The sequence below is a fragment of the Myxine glutinosa genome, chromosome 11 (genome assembly GCF_964187855.1).
Source record: "Myxine glutinosa chromosome 11, kmMyxGlut1.1, whole genome shotgun sequence".
Taxonomy (NCBI): Eukaryota; Metazoa; Chordata; class Myxini; order Myxiniformes; family Myxinidae; genus Myxine; species Myxine glutinosa.
Genome location: NC_136271.1, coordinates 58,942,898 through 58,953,197, shown reverse-complemented (window position 1 = coordinate 58,953,197; position 10,300 = coordinate 58,942,898).

The following is a 10,300-nucleotide window of genomic DNA, read 5'->3' as shown; positions in this document are numbered from 1 at the left end:
TGTCGGGTCTTACTCAGTCGGCATGGACGATCCGAGGGAGGGCTCGTGGCCCCATTTTGATCTTAATGACCACGTCACAAATTTGCACCAGGATGACCCCCGGGCCTTGCCATGGCGAGGCGAGTTTGGGGCACCTGCCCTTCCGCCTCCGGGGATTGAAGAACCAAATCTTCATCTCCAGAGAATACTGACTTCGCATGCCGCCAGCTTAGCATGGACACTCTCCATGCCTTCCTCCAGGTGACGTGCATATCCCTCCCCGGGCGGTCTATTAGGGGTCTCCGGCACGGGACTGCATAGCAAGTCGGCGGGAGCCCGCAACTCCCGCCCATACATAAGCAACGCTGGACTACATGCGGTGGCCCCGTGCTGGCTGGTTCGGTAGGCCATTAACAAATACGGGAGATGTTCGTCCCAGTCGTCCTGACGGGTGGTGGTAAATAATGCCAATTGTTGGATCAGGGTTCGATTGAACCTTTCCACCATCCCGTCAGATTGAGGTCTCAAGGGCATTGTTCTAGTTTTCCTAATTGACAGGAGCTTGCACACATCTTTTAATAATTGGCTTTCGAAATTTCGACCCTGGTCGGTGTGCAGCTCCTCCGGAATCCCATGCCGACATACAAATCCTTCCACGAAGGCCTGTGCCACCACCCCGGCTTCTTGGTTGGGGAGGGCATAGGCCTCCGGCCACTTGGTGAAATAGTCCATAACTACTAGGATGTATTTATTACCTTGGCGGGTGCGGGGTAGTGGTCCTAGAATATCCATAGCCACCTGCTCAAGGGGGGCCCCCACCTGGGGTAATTGAAGGGGGGCCCTCATCCTCCATGCTGGTCCCTTTTTAGCAGTACAGGTGTCGCATCTCCGACACCAGTCCTGTATATCGCGCCCCATATTCACCCAATAGAACCTCCGGCGGACCCGAGATGTAGTATTTGTCCTGCCCAAATGGCCGCCGGAGCGGGCACCATGCACCTGCTGCAATATGGTGTTCTTAAATTTCTCTGGAACTAACACCAGCCAGGAAGTTCTTTCAGAGGGAATCTCTACCCATTTATGATACAAGATGTTACTTTTCAATTCCAAGGTTTGCCACTGAGCCCAATATGCCTTTGTTGGCGCCCCGAGGGGGGTGACCTCTTCCCCACTAGGTCTTCTTCCTAATCGAACCCATTCGTACACCGGTCCCAGTACGGGATCCTCCCACTGGGCCATGCTCCAAGCCAAAGTTGCAAATTCCTCATCGGCAGTTAGTGGCAAGATTGGCCCTCTCACCTGGGTTGCACGGACTACGAGAGTAGGGGTGGAGTCTGCCAATTGTTCCCTATTCTCGTGTCTCGCACAAAATTTACAATTTTCCCCCAAACAAGGACGTCGAGAGAGTGCATCGGCATTCCCATGGGCCTTCCCGGTCCTATGGGTCACACTAAAATCGTACTGCTGCAACTTTTCCAACCACCTTGCAATTTGGCCCTCTGGCTCCTTGAACCGGAGGAGCCATTGCAGGGAGGAATGGTCAGTTCGAACCAGAAATTTCCGCCTGTACAAGTACGAGTGGAAATGGCTCATGGCAGCCAGCATAGCCAATAACTCTTTACGAGTGACGCAATCATTTCGCTCGGGCCTACTCATGGCCCGACTATAATATGCGATCACTCTCTCCACGCCCCCCTGCGTCTGGGACAAAACCACGCCCAATCCTTCCTGGCTTGCATCCGTGTCCAGGGTAAATGTCCCGTCACTAGTGGGGTACGCGAGAATGGGTGCGGATGTCAAACACCCCTTCAATGCGAGGAAGGCCTCCTGGCACTCCCTTGTCCAATTAAATCTCGTCCCCTTCTCCGTAAGCCGGTGAAGGGGCCGGGCCAACTCTGCAAATTTTGCCACAAAACTCCGGTAGTATGAGCAGAGACCCAAAAATCCCTGCACCTCCTTGATGTTGCGCGGTGCGGGCCACTCCTCTACTGCTGTAATTTTGCCTTGGTCTGTTTTCACCCCCTCACGACCAATGACGTGACCTAGATAGGCCACCTCTTTAGCGAACAAAGTGCACTTACTCAGCCTCAACTTTAACCCTGCCTGTCTGCGACACCCAAACACCTGGTCCAAATTAGCTATTGCTTGGGGAAATGTTTTCGCATGTACCAGGACGTCATCCAGGTACACCAGGCATGACTGCCATGGCATGCCGCCCAGTACATGCTCCATCAATCTTTCAAAGGTGGCGGCGGCGTTACACAAACCAAACGGGATCACAGTGAACTGATACAGCCCCTTACCTGTGGAAAATGCCGTTTTCTCCTTCCCTGCCCTGTCCATCTCCACCTGCCATTACCCTTTCTTGAGGTCCAAGGTTGAGAACCAATTTGAGCCCACAACGGCATCGAGGGTATCGTCAATTCTTGGCAGGGGATATGAGTCTTTGAGTGTCACATTGTTCAGTTGGCGATAGTCCACGCAGAACCGCGTGGTCCCATCTTTCTTTTTAACCAACACAACTGGTGACATCCAAGGACTTCCCGAGGACTAAATGATACCTGCATTGAGCATCTTTTCTACCTGTTCATAAGCTTCCTCCCTCTTGCTCCAAGGGAGCCGTTTGGCGGGCTGACGAATAGGCCGGGCCTCACCGGTGTGGATCTGATGTTTCACCAGGCCCGTACATCCAATATCCTCAGAGGACAAGGAGAAGACGTCCAAATAGGTTTCAATTAATTTGTGTAAGACCTCCCACTGGGTCTCCTCCAACTCTACACTACTCCGGTTTACCATCTCACAAATGGGATTGGGCTAATTCCTATTAGTTTCTAAAGACTCCCTCTGGGACCGGCTCGGCTGGACGTTCTCGTCCCTCACTGTCGCGACTTCATTAACTGGGGTGCAGCCGGCTATCTTTGTGCCCCGTCCTATAGTGCGTGGTTCTGTACTAATGTTAATTACCTGGACGGCCACCACCGGCCCATCCGTTTTTACGAGGGTGTGGCCCACGACTAAACCCGGGACGGACTGTGCTGCCAGCGGTTCGACTAGGCCGCAGGACTCTTGCCAGGTTTGGCGAGCTAGCCAACGGGCTGGCACTATTGCCTCGGCCCTTGGGGGAATTGTCACGGCCTCAGAAACCTCCAGCTCCGTCCTCTCGGCCGTGCTCACCCCGTCCAATGGCAGCTCATCTATTTCCACTTGCAGGTTCCCCCGGCACAAATCGATTTTACAACCGCTGGCAGTCAACAAATCCAACCCGATTAGGCATGGGTCGCACACTTCTGCCACCCAAATTTCTCTTTCCCTCTTTACCGACCCTAACTTGAGGGTTACAAAACCACGCCCTGTGATGGGGGCCGTTACCCCGGTAGCCAACTGCAAACTATGATTTTCCAGACGCTGGATTTTATCCCAGCCATCTGCAATCGAATCAAGGACCACAGGGCTGATGATCGTGGCGGTACCTCCTGTGTCCACTATGGCGTCTACGCCCACGCCGGCAATTTTGCACAGAATTGTCAAACTACCTGTACCAATTTGGCAACAACAGAAGACCTGTCACGTCAATGAGGGCTCTTTTCCATCCCCTACTGCCGAACACGGCCCTGCATGCTCGGCACCTATTAGTTTCCCGGGCCCTGGTGGGGGGGTGTCTGGGGTCGGCTAGTCCGACCCGTTCGAGGCGGAGTTGATGGTCCCAGCTGCCGGGGTCCATCCCGGCGTGGGGCTCGGCACTCCCATGCACGGTGACCCACCCAGTTACAGTTATAGCACCTCACCTGGTAAGGTGCTTGCCTCCGGAATTCCAAATTGCCCCCCCTATAGGTCTTAATTGGGGCATTTGTCCATGGCCTACCGGATGCCACCTCCGGAGCTGCCTGCCATGGTCCAGATCCCGTGAGGCGCTGGTCCACCAGCCTTCGGACCATGTCCTCCAGGTCCGACCCCTTTAGGGGGCGGACCCTCTCAGGGGCCCACCACCAGCCACGGGCCCGATCTGTCTCACCGCCACTGCGTGGCACTCGCTCCCCCGGGCCAGGGGCCTCGCTGCCTCCCAATGGGCCGCAGTGTCGGCCGCCTGGCTCAGGGTCCGCGGGCGCCACATGGCGAGCTGTTGCCGAAGCTCGGGATCCGGGAAGGCCTGGATAAAATGGTCCAGCGCCAAATTTTCTTGGGAGGTCGCGGCCATGTCTGCATGTGCTATCCCCACTGCGTGGCGAATGTCATATACCAATTCCCCGATGGTCTCCTGGGGCTTTCTTTTTCACACTGCAAGCTGAGCTTTAACAAGCTCGCTCTGCTGTTCCATGCCAAAACGATTAATTAGGGCTGCACAGAGGTCGGGCAAGGTGATAGCACCCGGTGGTAAAGCCGTCAGGAACTCTGCCGCCGTGCCGCCACAAGGTGTACCCCACCTTCGTCCGGGTTCCAACCGTTACCCCTACACACGTGATCGAATTGCGCCAGATACGCCCTCAAATCGCTCTTGCCGTCATACGGCGCGAGTGGGACCTTATGGCCGCCCGACGGTCGGACGCTGTGCGCCGCTCCTTGCGGGGTTAACGCAGGGCCGAACTGTTCAGGCCCCCATAGTACAATACCCCCAGGGGTTCGCGTGCGTGACTCGTCCCACTAAAAACTACCCCGGTCGGTGTCGATGCCTAGGCCGCCTCTTCGCAACCCGCTACCCATTCCATACTCGCACACCCCAACTCACAAACACCTTTTGCACACCCCATTGTCGGACACCCATGCGCACACTCTCTCTCCACGCCCTCTGTGGCGGTCGCACACCTTACCCTCGGCCTTTCACGAACGCCCGGGTCTATTCCAACCCCCAAGCTCGTCGAACCTCCCCTCACACCATACACATTTCCACCATTATCGCCACTCACCTCGGCGCTTCTTCCTCCTCGCTTCTCCTCCGCCACCTGCAAACTCTTTATTTGGTTAGCAAGCACATCATCATGATGTGAACACAGACCTTGCACATATTCCATCACCTCCTCCTTTATTTCTTTTTTAGTCTCCCTCCGTCTATTCTTCATTTAACTCATCCATTCTTCTACTTCCTTCAATTTTTGTTTCACCCCTTCTATCTCCCGGTGCACCCCCGCAATTTCTCCCTCTAAGACCACCCTGGTCGTCTCTATATGGGTCCTGACTTCTCGTTCCCTCGTCCCCAATGTCTCTACCACGTCATCTATCCTCTTCGTCAGCCCCTCGTGTACCATTTGACACTCCTTCTTCGTCACGAACACCTCCCGTCTTATTTCTTTTTGTGCTGCTTTCAGCCCCCCTATTACGTCGGTATTCTTCCCCACTTGCTCCCTTAATTCCTGCTGTCCCACTGTCAGCTTCTCTACCTCCCGCGTCAATTCCTCTATACCCCCATGCAATCTGGCCGTACTCTTCCTCAACTCCCTCTCCACGCGCTCCTCGCACTGCTTTACCTCATCGCGTACCAATGCGACCTCCTCGCTCAACCCGCGCCTTATGTACTCCCCCATTTCTTTGATTTCTTTCTTTGACACCACCCTCATTTTTACCAATTCGTTATTTTGGGTGTCCATTTTGCTTTCCAGCCCCTTTTTCACCTCTTCCAATACCCGGGTGGATTTGTCCCCCAATTCTTTCCTTTCCCAGGTGGATTTGTCACTCTGGGCGTCCAATTTTTCAGTCAACTCACCCTTGCTACACCTTGCTTCGTTCCTCATTTCTTTTATGTCTTTCTCGTGGATGTCCATTTTTACCAATATTTGGTCCATAAATAATCGCATGTACCCTGGCATCGTGGGCTCGGCTTCCGCCGCCACGTGCGAGGTGCAGCAATTTTCTACCCCTACTGCCGGCCCCTCATCAATGTCCTCCTCTTCTACCAATTCTTCCCGTGGGTCCTGGGTCATTAATTCCTCCTCATATACCTCATTTTCTACCCCCACCGGCATTCGACCGTCTTGACTAGCCATGGTACGAATTAAAATTTGGGTCTTATACGAAATTGTGGTCGCTCGTAATTTGGAGCCAATTCGTCCAAAAAAAATTTGGTAGGGTTCCAAATCCCACTCCCCGACACCAATTGTTATGGCCAATATGTAAAATTGGTGTCCAAAATTTTGTCGAAATTTTTTTGTCCCAGGCTCCAAATCACACTCCTGACACCAAATGTTACGGTTCTACGCTGCCCTTCCTCCCCTTAGCAAGGGGGTGGAGGGTTAATCCCCTTGTTCTTGCTGGGCTTGGTGGAACCGAGGCTTGACACGTCCCGGGCAAACGCAAGGTAGGGTTTCGGGACCAGGTCTCGCATGTACCTAAATACCTGCGCCGCCACGAAAGTGAGGAAGCAAGCCTCGCACGAGCCACGTGTGGTTTGAGTACGCCGAGCGGATTGAGTACCACGTGGTCCGTGCAGTCTTAGTTAGTGGGACCTGATTTGAGCGATCCCATTCGTACCATGCTTAGCCAATGAAGAAACCACAGAAACAATCGAATGGAAGAAAGGAAGAACACAGGTTTAATTATTCCCACACGTATTTACAATGATCGGGGACACAGAGACACAGAGCACCCTTAATCAGTCTTAACTTATTTCCCAGTCAACGGGCCCGTCTCACTCACACAGGGAATTGCAGATGGGTAGATGGTCAGCCAACGTGTCGACGCGGTCGTCCAGAGACGGCCTCCGTCTGGCTCTCCACTGTCCCAGCACGTTCCGCGAAGATGGTAGCAGGTGATGGCAGGAACCTCGTAGCGCGTCTCCCGAACAAGGCAGATAACGAGGTGGAACGGCAAAGGGCGGGACTCTCAGTGCGGCTGGCGATTACAGAGCCGTTTTCCTCACTCGCGCGTCTTAAATGCACTGTATAGCGAACGGCCTAAAACTCAACCGAGCGTCACTCATAAAAGCGCGTCTTTCAGTTCATGCGCGTCGGCTTCGCCCGCATATATTGCACAGCTCTCGGACGCTCACAACTCCTCTTCCTCGATCCTTCCAGGCTGGCCAGTGCGCGCGAGTTCCTTGCTCATCAAGTCCTATCGGGTTCTTCAGTGCTAGTCCTTTCGAGGGCGGGTTTTATAGCTACGCCCCCGAACCTTCTGGCATCCTCTCGCATCTTCTTACCATGCCCTGTGACGCAATGCCGCCATCACCACCTCTGAGCCCTGATTGGCGGCTCGTGCTTACCGTCAGCGCTTCTGCCGCTCCGCCCCGGTCCTCCTAGCCTGCCTCGTGTTAACTCGCCCAAAATGAACCAACGTTAGTGCAAAAGGGCATGAGGCTAGGGTAGCTGGAAAGTCGGTGGAAGTAGGGCCTATCCTGGCTCTACTCAACGCAGAACTAACATAGGAAAAGGACTAAGCTCACAAATACTAAGACATAACGACACTATCGCGAGGCTACATGTTGCTTGTGTGACTAACTATGAGGGGCAAATTTTAACCTTTATTAAACTCACTGTACAAACTCAAAACTGCAACAATATATATATATATATATATATATATATATATATATATATATATATACACACAGTATACATATACAGTGCATTCAGAAAGTATTCAGACCCCTTCACTTTTTTCACATTTTGTTATGTTGCAGCCTTATGCTGAAATCGTTTAATTTCATTTTTCCCCTCATCAATCTACACTCAATACCCCATAATGACAAAGAGAAAACAGTATTTTAGAAAGTCTTGCAAATTTATTAAAAAGAAAAAACTGAAATATCACATTGACATAAGTATTCATACCCTTTGCTATGACACTTGAAATTTAGCTCAGGTGACTCCCATTTCTCTTGATCATCTTTGAGATGTTTCTACACCTTGATTGGAGTCCACCTGTGGTAAATTCAATTGATTGGACATGATTTGGAAAGGCACACACCTGTCTATATAAGGTCTCACAGCTGACAATGCATATCAGAGCAAAAACCAAGCCACGAGGTCGAATGAACTGCCTGCAGAACTGCATTGTGTCGAGGCACAGATCTGGCCTCTGGGGAAGCCTACAAAAAAATTCTGCTGCATTGAAGGTTCCCAAGAGCAAAGTGGCCTCCATAATTCTTAAATGGAAGAAGTTTGGATCAACCAGGACTCTTCCTAGAGCTGGCCACCCGGCCAAACTGAGCAATCGGGGGCGAAGGGCCTTGGTATGAGAGGTGACCAAGAACCCGATGGTCACCCTGGCTGAGCGCCAGAGATCCTGTGTGGAGATGGGAGAAACTTCCAGAAGGACAACCATCACTGCAACACTCCACCGATCTGGGCTTTATGGCAGAGTGGCCAGACGGAAGCCTCTCCTCAGTGAAAGACATATGAAAGCCCGCTTGGAGTTTGCAAAAAAGCACCTAAAGGACTCTCAGACTGTGAGAAACAAGATTCTGTGGGCTTTCATGTGTGGGCTTTCTAAAATCCTGTTTTCTCTTTGTCATTTTGGGGTATTGAGTGTAGATTGATGAGGGAAAAAATGAATTTAAACGATTTCAGCATAAGGCTGCAACATAACAAAATGTGAAAAAAGTGAAGGGGTCTGAATACTTTCTGAATGCACAGTGTATATACATATACTGAAACGCAAAAGAAACTTACCACCTTTGAAACCTTTAAATATCAACAATAACACTGCGTGTAGTAAATGTGTGAACTTATTTGTGGACAATAGTGTCCTCACTGTCATACAAAACGGTCACGGATGTTCACTTGAACCTTCAATGGTCACTTCATAGCACAGCTGTTGAACAGCCGTTTTGACTGTCAGTGATTAGCCAAGGGGTACGGGATGATTTTAATGAGCTGCACGTGATGTCTTGATATTGGCTTTAAAAAGGCCAGTGCAAAATGGGCATTTTGACCGAAAAATTTGACCATTTTGACCAACTTCAAAAAGACCGAAAACGCAAAAGAAACTTACCACTTGTTTGAAATGTAATAAAATTGTAACAGTTCAAAATAAAACAAACCAACAATTGCTAATTAAAACATTGGCATTTTATTGATGACATGTCAAGTTTTTGACCAAGATACACCATCTCATCAGTTTGTTCTACAGTACAGAACAGCACAGGGTGCAATGTCAGTCCCCTTTCAATAGCGTGTGTGGCCACCATTGTTTTGGATACAGGCAGTGCATCGTCGGCGTATACTGCCTACCAGTCTTTGGATGGATTGCTGCTGGATTCTGTCCCACTCAGTCCTCAATGTCTGAAGCAGCTCTGCCCGTGTCCTGGCCCTGCCAACTACGCGTCTCCCAAGCTCATCCCACAGGTGCTCTATGGGATTCAGGTCAGGGGAGAGCGCAGGCCACTGCATGGTGTTGATGTTCTTGCCTTGGAGAAATGCAGTGGTAAAGCGAGCAGCATGGGGACGAGCGTTGTCATGCTGAAAGGTTCTCAGTTCTGGGTGGTCTAGCAGGAATGGCAGCAGATGAGGTCGCAGGATGTTATCCACATACCGCTGGGCGTTAAGATTCCCATCCACAACCACCAGTGGCGTCCTGTACCGGCCTGATATGGCGGCCCACACCATCACACTTGGGCCACCCCACCTGTTGGCTTGACGCACGCAACAATCAGCATATCGCTTGCCAGTTCTTCTCCAGACACGCTCACGCCCATCAGGACTGTCCACACAGAACCTTGACTCATCGCTGAAGGCGACCTCGTTCCACTACGCCAAGGTCCACCGCTGATGCTGCTGGCACCATCTCTGTCGGTTGCGGCGATGGGCAGCCGTCATCACGGGGCCTCTGTATGGTCTTCTGGCAGTCAGACCATAGTCATGCAGTCGTCTTCGTGCAGTATCATTGGAGATCCGTGGGTTTGCACACCCCGGAGTTTGTGCCGCAGTGCGGGATGCTGGACGGAATCGATCCCGCAGGTGACTTCGGACCATCTGCCTGTCCTGCCTTGCAGTGATGACTCTTGGCCTGCCTGATCGAGGTCTGTCATCTGCAGTGTTGTGGAGGGTGTCTCTGTCCACCAGGGCCGATATCGTCTGGTGTGAACAGCCAAGGCGACGTGCCACCTCACGGTAGCTCAGTCCGCCTTGCAGCATGCCCAAGGCACGCTGCCGTTGATCCCTTGACAATCGTGGCATGTTGATTGAAATGCCCATTTTGCACTGGCCTTTTTAAAGCCAATATCAAGACATCACGTGCAGCTCATTAAAATCATCCCGTACCCCTTGGCTAATCACTGACAGTCAAAACGGCTGTTCAACAGCTGTGCTATGAAGTGACCATTGAAGGTTCAAGTGACCATCCGTGACCGTTTTGTATGACAGTGAGGACACTATTGTCCACAAATAAGTTCACA